This window comes from Nylanderia fulva, unplaced genomic scaffold (genome assembly GCF_048542155.1).
Source record: "Nylanderia fulva isolate GAGA-0341 unplaced genomic scaffold, ASM4854215v1 Scaffold29, whole genome shotgun sequence".
Classification (NCBI taxonomy): Eukaryota; Metazoa; Arthropoda; class Insecta; order Hymenoptera; family Formicidae; genus Nylanderia; species Nylanderia fulva.
The window spans coordinates 1317767-1332661 of NW_028190358.1; the positions used below are offsets into that span (position 1 = coordinate 1317767).

Genomic DNA, 14895 nt, shown 5'->3' on the forward strand with positions numbered 1-14895 from the left:
AAAATATAGATATAAATTTTGAAATACAATAGTACAAAAATATATCATCTTTTTCTAGTCTAATCTTAAGCTTTTCTAGTCTAATCTATTCTAATCTTAAGCAAAAGCAAAATTGAAAGAGCCCACCCTAATAGAAGAGGAGAATCCAAATCGACGTTCATCCTGACAAGTATTGACGGCTTTTCACGCGGAGTTGTAATCTCTTCCAATTTCATGTTCTGGAGTTATTCAGCCCTTAAATCGAAATCTGTGGACGCGATTTAAACAGGAGCGGAAAAGGGGATTTAAACAGGATGCGAGAGAGGAAAGAGCACCTTTCAACCCTCATTATCACCTCTCATGCGAGAGGCATCACTCGCGCGAGACGATAAATCTCAGGTGGAAGGTAATTTATACTCAGCAATGCGATATTCCGAGCTCGTTTGACGCGGAGCCGAAAGAACGTTTCTTTCCTGCTCATTGTGATGCAGTTATTTTTCTCGCGCGAGCAGCGATCATGCTCCGCGAATAAGCAAACCATTAATAATGCTTCGCATTAATTTGCGAAGCGAACCGTACCGCACGGCGGTATTTTTCTTGGCAATTAATTCGCTCGTTACGTATCCCTTTCTTCCCATTCTCTCTCTTTCTCTCGCCCCGCTTTACGTTTCTCGAAACAGTCGATCGCGTCTTCGGACGATTAATTCTCGACGCGGATTCGCGCGAAAATGAATCGCTTTTTTCGCGCGTCATTATGCAAACGAAAATACAGCTCGCGGGGTGGCAGGTACTGTTCGGTGCAAGCGTGACCTTATACTTTTTTATATCGATCCGAATACTGTGACTGCGATGTGAACCAGCGACCAGGTCTATGACGCGACAATAAAGATGTTCTAATAAAATAACATGCAACAGGGCGTATTTGTAAAAATAATCATACTACTTGCCACAGTATATAATTTTATTTTAAATATAATAAACGAGAATTTAATAAAGTATACGTTGAAGAATGTTGTTTAATTTTACCCTTTACACCCTATACTTTATTTCCTAGAGTGCACGCGAGCATTTTGTATAAACCAGGACATATCGCATTTATTTTTCAAAATATTTGTGAAATAAACCATTTCTCTTAATCACTTATAATAGATGAAAAATATAAAAAATAAAGTTTTGCTAAAAATTATATATGACATATTTTGATCCTTTATTCTTAAAATTTTTTTATATAAAATAATTATATTATTCAGTTTCTTTATATAAATATACAAGTGCGTTCTCTTGAAATAAAATAAATAAATAAAATCTGAATTGAAATTATTTACGTCTTTCTTTAATTTATATCTTAATTTACACTTATATGTATAATATGCTTTAATTATGTATATTAAATATATTAAAGGCATCTATCAAAAGTGCAATCTATGTAAATTTGATCTAATTCATTCTAGTCTGTCTATTTTAAGGCATCGAATCTACCTACAAGCTACATAATCTACCAATCTACAACTATATATAAATTCTACAATTATATATATAAATTCGTTACCTTAAAATTAAATAAGTTTATCTCACTCACCAACACCGATGCACAACAGCGGAGTAGTTGATGTTCAAGTTACGTTGTCTCTAACATACAAACATAAAATTTAAATTATAGCAGCATTCAAATATATTATTTTACTATCTCAAAAAAATATTATCGGACACGCCGAAGCTTTATAGCTTATGTCACTCAGGAAAATCTATAAGCTATCCATTAGTGAAAGATTTTCTTCTAATCGGTTCTGAGATTATCTCGAACAATGGAACGAGCAAATTGTAACTCTCTATATATATCACAGTTAAATAAATTAAATAATAAACAAGGAAAGTAAATAATAATAACGATACTATACTAAAATAAATAATTTTATAAAAATTTTTTATTTTTTTATTTTTTTTAGAAGAGTACCTCGTCATTTCTCCTAAAAAAGTAGTTCGTGACTGTGGTGAGCTGACACGCGCGTTCGAGGGAGGATATCGAGAGGAAAAAAAAGCCGAAATTACGAGATTGTTAACTGTGCCTGACAAACGGCCCGGGTTAAAAGGCGTGCAGTGTCAATTTTCCAGATCTCCTTCAATTAGATCCACTCTCTCGGCGGAAAGAGAGAGCATTAATCCATTCTCGATGGGAGTGCGAGGTCAGGGTAGGTTTGTAATAAATGTAAAAGAAACAAAAGGAAGACGACTGGCGTACACGGCCAATTACACGGCCGTCGCCGAGCAGTGCCTGGGTAATGACGAATCCGTCGTAAGGGAAGGAACATTAATCTTATACGGTCGGGATTCGCAACAACGTCGAGGGATGAAAAATAATGTTTGCGATTACGAGTTCGCCGGCATAATGAATTTTTCCGCTACGCAATTGAATGAGAAGAGAGTGTTGAATCGTGATTTTAGACGGTGATTTCCATTGTTACGGGGCGGTTAAATCGCGGCCGCGTGCAAGCGTTTTCCGTTAATAAATCAGTCGCTAATGACGGGATCCACTGAACATCCTCATTTAACGGCGCGATCGATCGTCGATGACTGTCGCGGCTATAGTGATTATAATGAAGCGCATTACGCTGTTGCGGCTAACGCTAAATGCAATTATTAGGACATCCGACATTGTTCTCTTAACCCTTTGAGAGACAATTTAATCGTAAGCAGTTATTAAATATTTCTCTACTTATACACCGACGTGCCTCAAAACGTCGATATATCGTTCAGCTCATGACAAAAAAATAATCGCGATAGAAATTCTGATAATAACGATAATAACGGCTGACCGTGATTATTAGGAGGTTGAACACTGTAGCGGAAGCGCTTTCGATGACGCGCATTTGCTGCACTCCAAAGTGCGAGAACCGCAAATTTGCGAATTCGCGTTTACTGGCACTTGAACATCCCGGTGTGCACTCGCACACCAGTGCAACGGCACTCGCGAATGCAGACATAGCGAATTAGTAGATATACGGACTATTGGAAAAATCTCGAATCGCGCGTCACCCTATTGTATACAATCAGCGATAACGCGTCATCCGATCGCTAATCAGTTCGAAATTACACGGCGCTGCGAAATTATTGTGAAGTATCATACTGTGTCATTTGCTTTAACGTAATTAAACGGTATTTTTAGTCAAAAGCCGCACCCTGTTCAAATCGAAATACAAGCACAATGCTTAAATTACTTACAAAGAAAAAAATGTATATTTAAAAAATAAATGTTACTCAAAAATATTTTATAAAATTTTCTCTCTATTGTATTTGTATCAATTATCTAGAATAATTAAATTATAATGTTAAATAGTATAATAATTTGAATTTTCGATATTTTACAAGCGTAACATTTGTTTAAGATTTGCTTTTATATTTCTGTCACCAAAGCATTTATTTATAAGAATAAACAAAACAAAGTCTTTAATTTTTAGTAGACTCCTAAGAGAAATCATGCCAACATTCGTGCAATCGGCTAAGAAAAATACTGTCTCTGCCCGTGGGAATAAAGCGAGTCGTGATGTTTATCCTTCGCTTTTGAGAAAAGCTCGAATTGCGTCCGCTGTATTTTTCATGAAGTGGTATGGAGAGAAGCAAGATAAGAACATTATATCGTAAAATGCACTTTTAAAATGCAAGTTACAGCTTTTACTTTAATATGTAAATATTTATAAGTAACAACGCATGTGGTATAAAATATATATCATTCGATTTTTGGGAAGAGAGAATTTACCTATATTAATAAAATATTTTGATTCTGTCAAATTCGAAGATTCTTTCAAAGGAAAGTATTTTTGGCAGATAACCAAATTGTAGGCCATTATTGTACGTTTCTCGATGTCTCTTGAATCTACATAATCTTTTTGAACAGTTGAGCTATTGTATATTTTCCACGATACGCAAATATTCTCTGACAAATACTCAAACAAATATCAATAAATATTTTTACTCCACCAAAATGCAAAATATAAAAAATATGTTTGGAAAATATAATTTATATTTTGATACAAAACTCCCTTATTTATATAAAAATCTGCATAATATAGAATATATAATTATAATGTTACTGAGAATTTATAGTTGTTATGAATATTCCGCAAATTAAAAAATTGTCACAAACAAAAATAAAACAAAAAATGAAATGTATTGTTCCGTATTTATGCATTTTCAATGTACAATTATTCTAGTTTTGACAGCTTTTTCTCTAAATGTTTACGCGTTACATTTATGAAAATCATTAATTAGCGCGCAGGTGTAAATAATTAATTTCTCTCTTCGATTGTTAAATGCAAATTGTTCATCGAATACATTCAATCAATACATATTATTACAGGAAATTATTATATTTGCGATAAAAATATTGATAAATCTATAAGAAAAATTAATGTTATTATTGAAATAAACAAATTGCATTCATAAAAATAATTAATATTGATTGAAATATTTAGCAAAGTTATTTTTGCGCAAATATATCGCAGCTAACAATGAGCAGCAACATCACATCGGTGCGAACTTTTGAATATTCCCGAGAGAAGAGAAATCTGCACGGTACTCATTTTAGTTAACCGAAATGTATGCAGCGAATCTACTGACAGCGACATTGCGAATCGCGACGTACACGTAAGTTAGCTAGCTATTATCCTCGGGGAGTTGATAGATGATGTCTAACAAATATATTCATGGGACCGACAAAAGTTAATAAATATTCCTGGCTTATTTGTTCAAATTTTCTTCGCGCCTCTCTCTCTCTCTCTCTCTTTCGTAATTTTTGCATCTCGATGTTAAAGATAAAAATTTTAAATAAAGAACTCGCATGCGAGAGAGAGAAAATGGTACAGTATGATTTCCCGTTATTGAACGTGCATTTTTTACGATGTAAATACGCGATTTTTTGCTTTTATTTTTGAGGATTGCGTGTTTTGAAGCGGATGACTCACTACAATCCGAATGGGACTTTGCGTAATGTCTGATAGTATACTATAACCCGAGGTTACGATCATCACGCGCGTGAAATGGATTAGATCTATTCCGCAAAATAACAAATACAGACCGTACAAAAAATACCCGCAGATATGGGAAATGTATGTTTTGCATTTTCCATATGCGCGAGCAGTGTCCATTTACCAGCATCCGCTGGGATATGAGTATAAAGATAGCTGTTGTGTGAATATTTTCTATATGAAAGTATCGATAAAAAATTTGGTTTAATAGGATTTTGTTATAGTCGGATTATTTATGCCAGATAGTATCGCTGGCGCGCGTTAATTCGTAAACATTTAATGAAAGTTGATGGATTTTGCAATATATATACGGAAGAAATAATCTAATTCAGATATCAAAGAATCTCTTTCATTCAAAAATTAGTAGATTATTGATTAGTATTACGAAGAGTTGTCGATTATGCAAAGTATCGATTTTCCGTAGATTAATTAATTAATTTATTTATTTTTTCATGAAAAGCTTCTCATTAAGCTTCTCTAACTGATCATTAATTAATGGCCGCTGCTGTATTGATTAGCATCACTGAAATTTACATTAGAGTCGATCACTCGCGCGTGCCACAAACTTCGCCGACATCCTATTTCCGGCACGCGCCTACCAACTTAATTACTATTATCGTCCACGAGCTGATTCGATAGAAACAATTTTGATAATGGCAGTTCGTTACCGAGGATGCTCTGAAATTTCGCGTCGCAAGAAATTTCATAGCTCCGGGCGGCGCACTCGTCAACCCGATCACGTGCCACTCCACGAGACGGCCCGCTTTGTTGTCTGAAAATCCGACTAATGAAGTCTCGTTAAATCGACAGGATCGATATCACGATTCGCACGGACACCGATGTGCCCGCGCGAATTCGACGCGCGTCCCGAACAATAACGATAATATTAATAATAGTTGCGGCAACGAAATAGCAGCGCGTGCAACAACCGTGTCCCCATTAACAATATTGTTAACGAAATTCACTACAATTTCTCGTGTTGCAAGTAAAGTGCATTAATTAATGACATTTTCATGACCGCGCAGTGAACCTCATCGCTATCAGCTCGCGATCGTTAAACCAATTATGAGGATATAATAATCAGATTATTATTGTACGGTGGAACAACGAAAAAAATAGGCCGAAATATAACTATTATATTAGTTTGAAATACCGAGTAGACCGAGCATCGTATATGACATGATAACCGATATTTTCGAAGTAATCATCGTTAACGACATAATATTCCGATATTCTAATAAGACCGCAAATCATTACCGTTTGGATGAATACACGCGTGTATTCCTATTCACTGAAATCTCTATAATAAAACTTTACAGAGCGACGCAGCAAAGTATATACTATATGTGAGATGGACTAGCATATAATGTTAGGCAATAATGTCGACAAACTGATACCGTTATCAACCATGACAGTTCAAAGGAGATATTTCAATAGCACCCTTTGAATATTTCCGCAGTGCAATCCCCCAATAAGTTGCTATGACAACATCTCTCTCGTTTTACATCACACATTTCTCTTCGCAAATATCTTGCGCATAGAAAATATTCAATTTTGTAATGTTCTAATTGCATATTAAATTATGGGCGATATGAGGCAGCGAATTTGGCGTAAGGTCTTGGCCGTCTCGTCAAAGAGTCCCAAAATGAAAAACACATACCTTGAAACATATAGCAAATTGGAAAATATGGAATTATATTCGCTCTCCACTATTAATTATGCCATATTCCCACTCTGGGTCCAGATTTAATCTAGGATCGTCAGCCAATGAGCATCGTCGCTACGTGACCGAGCAAAATTAGCTCGCGCGTTGGAAATTATAACTATCGCGAAATGTTGCGCGATCCTCTGCGATTCCCCAATATTGCCAAAGGCAACAGAGACGATAGAACGCAGATGTCGTTTGTGGCATCAGGTATACGCATATTGTCTCCGACCGAGTACACTTTTATTTAGAGCTGAGAAAAGTCGTGCTTGGAGAAACGCGACATTATTTCAAAAAGCGAAGAGAGTCAAAATTAACCAGAATATATGGTACTATATAAGCGTGACAAGGAAATTAGTTTATTTTTATACAATTGTATATGTATGTTCGATGCACACGTCATAGATGTAATTATTGAATGGACGATACAGAGCGATATCTATATAACATTGCGACGTAGAGAAGTGAATGCGTCATCAACGGTTAATTTCGATTATCTCCATTCAAAAACGGTGAACCCGTGACATTCTTTTAAATGCAGTTTTTCTTAGCTGTTCTCATAATAGCCATCGTGGAAAGAAGATACGACGGTCAGAGATAATCTATGTGAAGAAAAATCAGAGATAAAACCAGAGACAGCTAATGCTGGATCGGATTAAATATGCTGCTGTGCACTTTAAATCTTTAGTTCTTAATAATACAATTGTATTATGGGACCTTCCGCAGAAATAAAACCAACTTTTACCATATCTTTTTAAATTTATCGACCTATCGCTACGTATTGAATATTGTAATTATGATTGCGGTTACTGCAATTTTTCATCGCATATACATTTATCATTAACATATATCCTGATATGTAATGAACGTATATAATAGTAATGAAATTCTTATGAGATCGATCGGTCTTGAAACAATCATGCACATTTTCTCGAAATGCACACATTTACTATTATGTAATTATCTCACGTCTAATATTTTCTAGAAATAAACATGAATACAAATCTAATCTCTGAAATTGATTTAAAGTCTTCAAAATTATTTAAATGCATCATGTTTTTATTCTGAAAAATGTATGGAATAATTATTTCGTCTATGATTGCCATGTAACCTTTCTAACGACCATCGTGCTCGACATCATAATTTATCACAAATTACAAACTGTAGTGAGAATTTAATTGCATGATAGCTGAAATTCTCTTCTGGTCGAAACCTCGGTAACGATAGTTTACTCGTAATAACTTGGTCGTGTTGCATTCTAAACTGCGGACAGCAGATTTACGAAGAAAAAGAGAACAAATGGTCGTAATATAGCTTGTGCGCAATAACATTCTGTTAACACGAGATGTTCGATGAAAATTAGATAACGGTCTCGCTAAAAGAAGCTCGAGCTTCATCTTTTTTCTCTTTCTTTTTTTTCTCTCTCTCTCTCTTTCTGCATCTGCCTCGCTTTTTTCTTGCAGTAAAAATTGTGATTTATGAAGCACGATTACGCCAATTAAATTCCTGAAAAATTACTGCACCCGACGCGAACAGCCCAAAGCACTTTAGTAACGAGCGGCGGGTCATGTTGAGAGCAATTTTATGTTGAAATTTGCTTCCTTTACAGGTACAAAGTCTAACGTGTATGAGGGTAGCTTGCGCTCAACGGTTCTTTCTCAAAGTGTCGCATAAACGTGAACGTTCCTTTAAATTGCACGTTTACATAGGCGAAAGATGGTACCAACGATGCAAAACCACCCGACAACTCCCTCGATTCTATCCTTTGAAGTTGATCCCTGGTCATGTCTATAAGATGCTAAAACTTCTACGCATGCGATACCTTCTCTAAACTCTAAATCGTTTTTTTTTCTTGAATAACACAATCACTGGTATATCGTCAATGAATTTTGGTCGCGTATAATAGTAGGTATTCAAAGCTTGAGCAAATGCAAGAGTTTAATTAGAATAAAATTATATTTGTTTTTTTTTCTCTGTATTATAATAAACTCGTGCTCTAATCTTATAAGAAGATATTAAATTATTATTTCCATAATACGCTACTTGCAACGAACTTCACATCTACATTGATATGCTCATCTACTCTTCTATCATTACAAATTCTATTATACCCTCAAACAAAATTATTATTAATTTACGTACAAGATTTCTTTCATTTCTTATTATCCCGTCATTCCTCGACGTCCACTCGCACGTAAGTGTCGCAGAAAAAAAATGGAAGAGATACAGGTGGAAAGATTACTTGCTGGAAACGAGGCGCTCGCAACGCAGCCGGTTAGAATGCAGCTCTTCAATTAAGGATAGCATCGAGCGTATGTCGCGCATTGGAATTGCCGGACCGGATTTACGCGGTTTTCAGGACGTGGCATGCACGTAGCGCGGCCGAAAGATGCAATTATACGTGGATATCCGCCGGTGGAACTCCACCGGGGTGTGAGCAACCACTCTCTACCCCTATTCCGACAAACGTGTTCGCGTGTGCAAACGATGCGCACTCGCGTGAACGCTGCGCGCATGCCGACGCACATCGAATACATGTAAACCCCGGAAACTACGTGCACGCACGCAAGAAATATACATATATATATATACTTTAAATACAAACTAGTTTATGCGTATATGTACGTACGCACACAACGACGGTGTATATGTAATACGCGTGTATACGCATATTACATATGTGCATGTGTTTGCGCAAGCTGAGTATACAACTGCTCATGCAAATATACACACACACACATATAGCTATATGCATAAATATATGTGGAATATATCCTCGAGAGATATTGTCGTGCGTGTACATATGCTAACTGGATTTCGGTGCATATACGTGCGTCGACTTGCGCGCACGCATGTGCATTCGCGATTCTCTCCTAGGGAGAGAGAGAGAGAGATTCTTCATCTCTAATTATGCGACCACTCGAATCGTTTTACGCGCAGCAGAGCTATTTTCTCAATCTCCGATATACCGTTCCATAATTTAGATAATGAATGTATAGACATATCTTTACGCGTGTAAATTGCGTTCGTAAAATTAATCTTGTTATCGAAAATGTTGAAAAGAAAATTATCGTTACGTTTCATCGTATTGAATAGATATAATATTGTATTATACATTTTATACATCGGGATGGGGTATTAACTTGATAACACAGAAAGATAATTAGAGAATAAAAATCGATCGATGCATTCGGAACTGCATGCGCCGCACTTATCGTTTAGCGAACAACGAATATATATCAACGACAGCGCATGCATTTGGTTGAACTGTAAATAATCGTTGACGCCAAAACTCACCGCGATTTACGATCCGTATTCGGCTATATTTTTCTCACAGGGTATGAATATATTTGCCTTCGCGATGTATGATAAAGCGCGATTAAAAACTAATTTATAAACTGTCTTTCTAAATTTTTGTATGACGATTATAAAGCAAAAATAATAATATGCGCATCAGATTATTTACACGGATATACGCGTATACAGAGTCAACGGTCCCCATCAGATTAGTGGCTTATTCTTCGGCAAAATTTGATAGAGAATTACATCGTCCATTTGTCCGACACTCCCAATCATTCCGCTCGAACTCATATGAATGCGTCAGCTCTCGTATTGCCTGAAATTTCCAACTACCAGATCAAACGGATTCCGCAGCCAGAGACGAGCTGGCGCAACGTCTATTCGCATGTCAAGAGTCTTCGCAGGCCGGAAACGCAGGGCCACAAGCACGCGAAACTTCTAGCCGCGCTGCGTTCGCATTCCTTCGCGAATTATCCGAACGCGCAACGTCATCCCCTCCGTGCATTCGTCCGAGGGGGATGAAATTACCGATATTATCGTATTCGCGGAGAGAAAGAGAGCACGGAAGGACGAAGCGCGCTTCATATTCATGGTAATTGCCGGGGCTGGAGATCGCGAGGCGCGTCTCGAGCGTAGTTTATAATTAATTCATTGGATTAAATTTTACGCCGTGTACCTAGTATGCATTATATCCGCGTGCGGTGCAACCCGACTCGGTGCAATAGTGCAGCGCTTTTCTCTCGCGCGTGACCCCTCTATCACTCCGGGTGTTGTACCACACCCTTAACCCAGCCTTTGGCATCGCATTTTTCTCACCCTATATCGGTGTACGTACTCGGTCCTCCCTCGCCTCTCTAACACGGATAACTCTCTGAAGATTCGCTTCGCCATCTTTCTCGCCTCCGCCGCGCCGCGCCGCGGCGAAGATGGGAGTCTTATCTCTCTTGGCGAGAGAAAACGCGACCAAAAAAGCGAGGAGCGGTATTGTAGACGCGAAGAAGCGATGGGGAAAGATAAACTAAACTTTTACGAACAAACATGGAAATGCTAGTCAGGTAGAAAGAAGAAAGTACAACGCACAAAAGGAGAGAAAGAGTAGGAGGGTGAAAATCAATTTGAGATTAAAAGTCTTGTATACATATGTTATATATGTAGGTACATTAGAGAGAGAAGAATGGAGTTATAGAGAAAGGAAAGTTTTCTCCTTAATGCGCGTACATTTACGCGCATAACCGTATTTTCATCTCGAGAACATCACAGGCATCGGTATGCCTAAATTAAATCATGAATACCGACAGCATCGCACTTGTAACTTTCCGTCTCTTTCTGACAAGCGACCCACTTCCTCCTCCTTCTCGACACGGTACGTTCCCAAGAGGAATATGGCAAAAGAGCGAATTACGAAAGTTCGTCGCACGGGGTTGAAGTTTCATTTTAGAATGACGGTTGCGTTCGTATGGAGAAACGTAGATATAGTGAACGGCTTAAACGAAAGAGCGGTACAAGAGCTTAGACGCGGCTGGTTCCGAGGACTGACACTCGCAGCGAAGCGGAAGAGCAGCGGAATTGCGAGGAGAGCGGTGGATGATTCGTTTTTCGATGTGTGTATATATATATATATATATATATATATATATATATATATATATATATATATATGTATATATATATATGTATATATATGTATATTATATGTATATATATATATATATATATATATATATATATATATAAAATCATTTCGATGTTTCTGAAGCCTCTATCCCTACCGGTGGCATCGTAAAAGAGCACCGACTCAATCGCGGAGCAAAACGACTCGAAAAGTGCGATGCAAATCGATCGATTGTCAGAGACGGGCTCGGTATTGCGACGGCTGCATCCATCGAAAAATCGGACGCATTGAATCTCGGATCACCGTCACGAGGCACCGATATTGAACACCGGTTTCATTCTTGTTCAAATTGCAGGAATTCTATCTCTTTCTCCCCTTTCTGTACGAGAGAAGCGGTGTTTTATTCGGACGCGCATAATTACTTGTTTAAAGAACGTAATTCATCTTTACCGTGTTGTTGAAGTGTCGTAATTTGGAAACTAATTATTTGCGTAATATTATATATAATTAAATTGATAAAATAATCAAAACTCTTATAAATATTTAAGTATTTGTGAAAGAAAGTTTGCGAGAATGTTTATAAAGATAGAATCATGTATAATAAATTGAAATGAATCGATTTGATATAATAAATACAAAATTAAATATGAATAGGACTTGAATTTTATCTCTGTACAAAATAAGATACGAATAGAACTAATAAGAATCTAGCCTCTTATTAATATCCCTATTGGGACTAATCTAATTTTATTAGTCCTATTAGGTCTAATCTATTCTCATTAGTCCTATTAGAACTAATCTATTCTTATTAGTCCTATTCGTATCTTAAATTATTTTGTACAAAGGTAAAATTCATAAAGAGTTGAGAGAAATTTCTGTCGTCAGAGCGACAGAAAATCCCAATAAACAATCAAGAAATTGTAAAAATGTCCGGCGCAAGGATTGCGTTTTGAAAATTTCTATGATAAAATATGCCGTCGGCGCTCGTCTTAATCAACTCGGAATAGTCGCGAGAAAGATCGGAAGTCTTGAACTGCTCGTAAACTTAGACGCTATAAAATTCAACCTGCTTGCCAGTGCGCGGGAGAGACATAAATAAATCATACGTTCATGTAAATCAACCGAAACCGTTTGCGAATTCGCGAAGTTGGATATATTATGTACACTTCTAAACTTCAAGATGTCAATTCGTATGATCCTTTCTCACGTCATTTATATATCAGAAAATTTACTATCGCGAAAATAACCGAGAGATAAATCTCCGGCAAAGAAGATAAAGATTATTTTAAACATGTGTAAATTTAACAGAAATTATTATTAAATAAAAATTGCTACTTTTCTAAGAATGTCTACATGAGTTGATCTTCGCTAAAAATAAAAATTAATTTTTTAAGTAAACAATATTATATAAACAAAAAAAATTTTATATCACATTTTCATTTTTCAAGATAGATATGTGAAAAATAATATAAATTTTATCGTTGTTTTTTATAAAAAGTCGTGTAAAACAATCTAGAATTTTATCTTATTGTTTTAAAAAATATATACCCATGCAAAAATGATATATAAATATCTGTACATGGTTTATTGTATTATATATAATATGATGTGCACTGAGCAAAATCATTTTGCTCATACGACCAATTTATCATATGTAAAGGATGAAGAAAACAACGCGCGGCATGTGATATCGGATATAGAGTATCTGAAGCGTTCGTACTTTTTGTTACAAATACTATTTTGAAGAATGATTTATGTGACATTAAGGTACACATCACTGCGGAAATTGAGAACCCGGAAAACCATCCGCCGTTATCACACTGTAAACCGTGCGAAGCTGAAGATCGCGCAGTTTCCTTATTCATCGTTTTCTTGCACAACGTCAACTAATATCGACGGATATAAGCCATCGATAAGAAAATATAAAATAAACGGCGCGCAGTATACTTTTAATATAAAACGTTTACTGAAAATGCGATTATATTTTCTCGCAGTCATATCTCCAAAATTAAAGAGAAAATAAAACCATCATTTTCAATTTAATATTTAAAATCTGTTTTCACTTAAATAACTTTTAATAGTTACGAACATTTTATAATGTTTATATTTGATTAAATAATTATATATCAAAGCAAAATCAATATGAAACGTCAATCATTTCGAAGCTTATAGCACATTCGAAAGAGGTTTCGACAGTTTAATTTTTAGCAAACAATTTTTTTCTATTGTTGATCTTAAAAAATGCTGTATCACTTGCATTTTTGGCATAAAACAACAACATAAATTTTAGAAAAAAATATTAATTATATAATAGTATAAGTTTTATTAAATATTTTTAATATTTTTTTATTTAAGTATTTTATTTAAGTTATTTTAAAATAACACCTTAAATATAATTATTTGATATAATTATATTAATGAATGATATTATATTATATTACACAATGTACATAATGTAAAATAAATCTTGTCATAGCGAGAAACGAGCATTTAATTTCTCAAATAATAAATCATTATTTATTAAATGAGTTCTAAATTAACTCTTCATCGCTACCTCTCCGGATCTCCAGTCTTTTATGTTCTTTTATGTTTTGCTTCTTCATGGCACTCATATTATGTTTACTCACAAAGATACGATTAATTACACTTGCGTATTAATCAGTAAAATATAATCGCGCGAATCTTTGCATAGCACTTCCGATATTAATTACCTGCAACACGATCCTTATTATATTACAACAGTCCTTTTGACACTTTGAAATACTTGATACTGTGCAATGTTACACAAATAGAATTAATGACAAGACGCGATAAATTGTATAAAAAATATAACGGAATTTCAATATCGCGTACGTGCGCGATACATTTCAAATATCTAATCTAACCTAATCCAAAAAATAAATATATTATTCTTATTTCCAATACATAAATTGCAAAATACATATATACTTCGAAATTAATAGTCAACAAGTTTATAAATAATTAATTGTAGTAATCGTAAATAATAATCACGTTTATAGACGCAATCTTACTATACACGGAGCGATTATTTGTTCATCGAGCTTCGACGAGCGAATAAATTTTAAGATTTATAACGCGTAATTCTATATCGTTAATTACTTTTCTGAACGCGATTTTAATAAGTATTAATTTTCTAATTATTGCAAGAGATATCCGATAATAATTAGTAAGTAGAGCGGATTTATAAGTTTTTTATTTTGATTGGTAAGTAGAGCGGATTTATAAGTTTTTTATTTTGATATCTAGAGTAATAATTA

General features: G+C 35.3%; 1 long non-coding RNA gene across 1 annotated transcript in view; it reads right to left on the bottom strand.

Moving 5' to 3' along the window:
• LOC146722667 (uncharacterized) overlaps window positions 1–14895 on the bottom strand; it is a 192093-nt gene that overhangs the window by 39881 nt on the left and 137317 nt on the right. Inside the window, exon 4 of the long non-coding RNA XR_014925008.1 lies at window positions 1559–1606. This is a non-coding gene — a long non-coding RNA (uncharacterized LOC146722667). The remainder of the gene's footprint in view (window positions 1–1558; window positions 1607–14895) is intronic.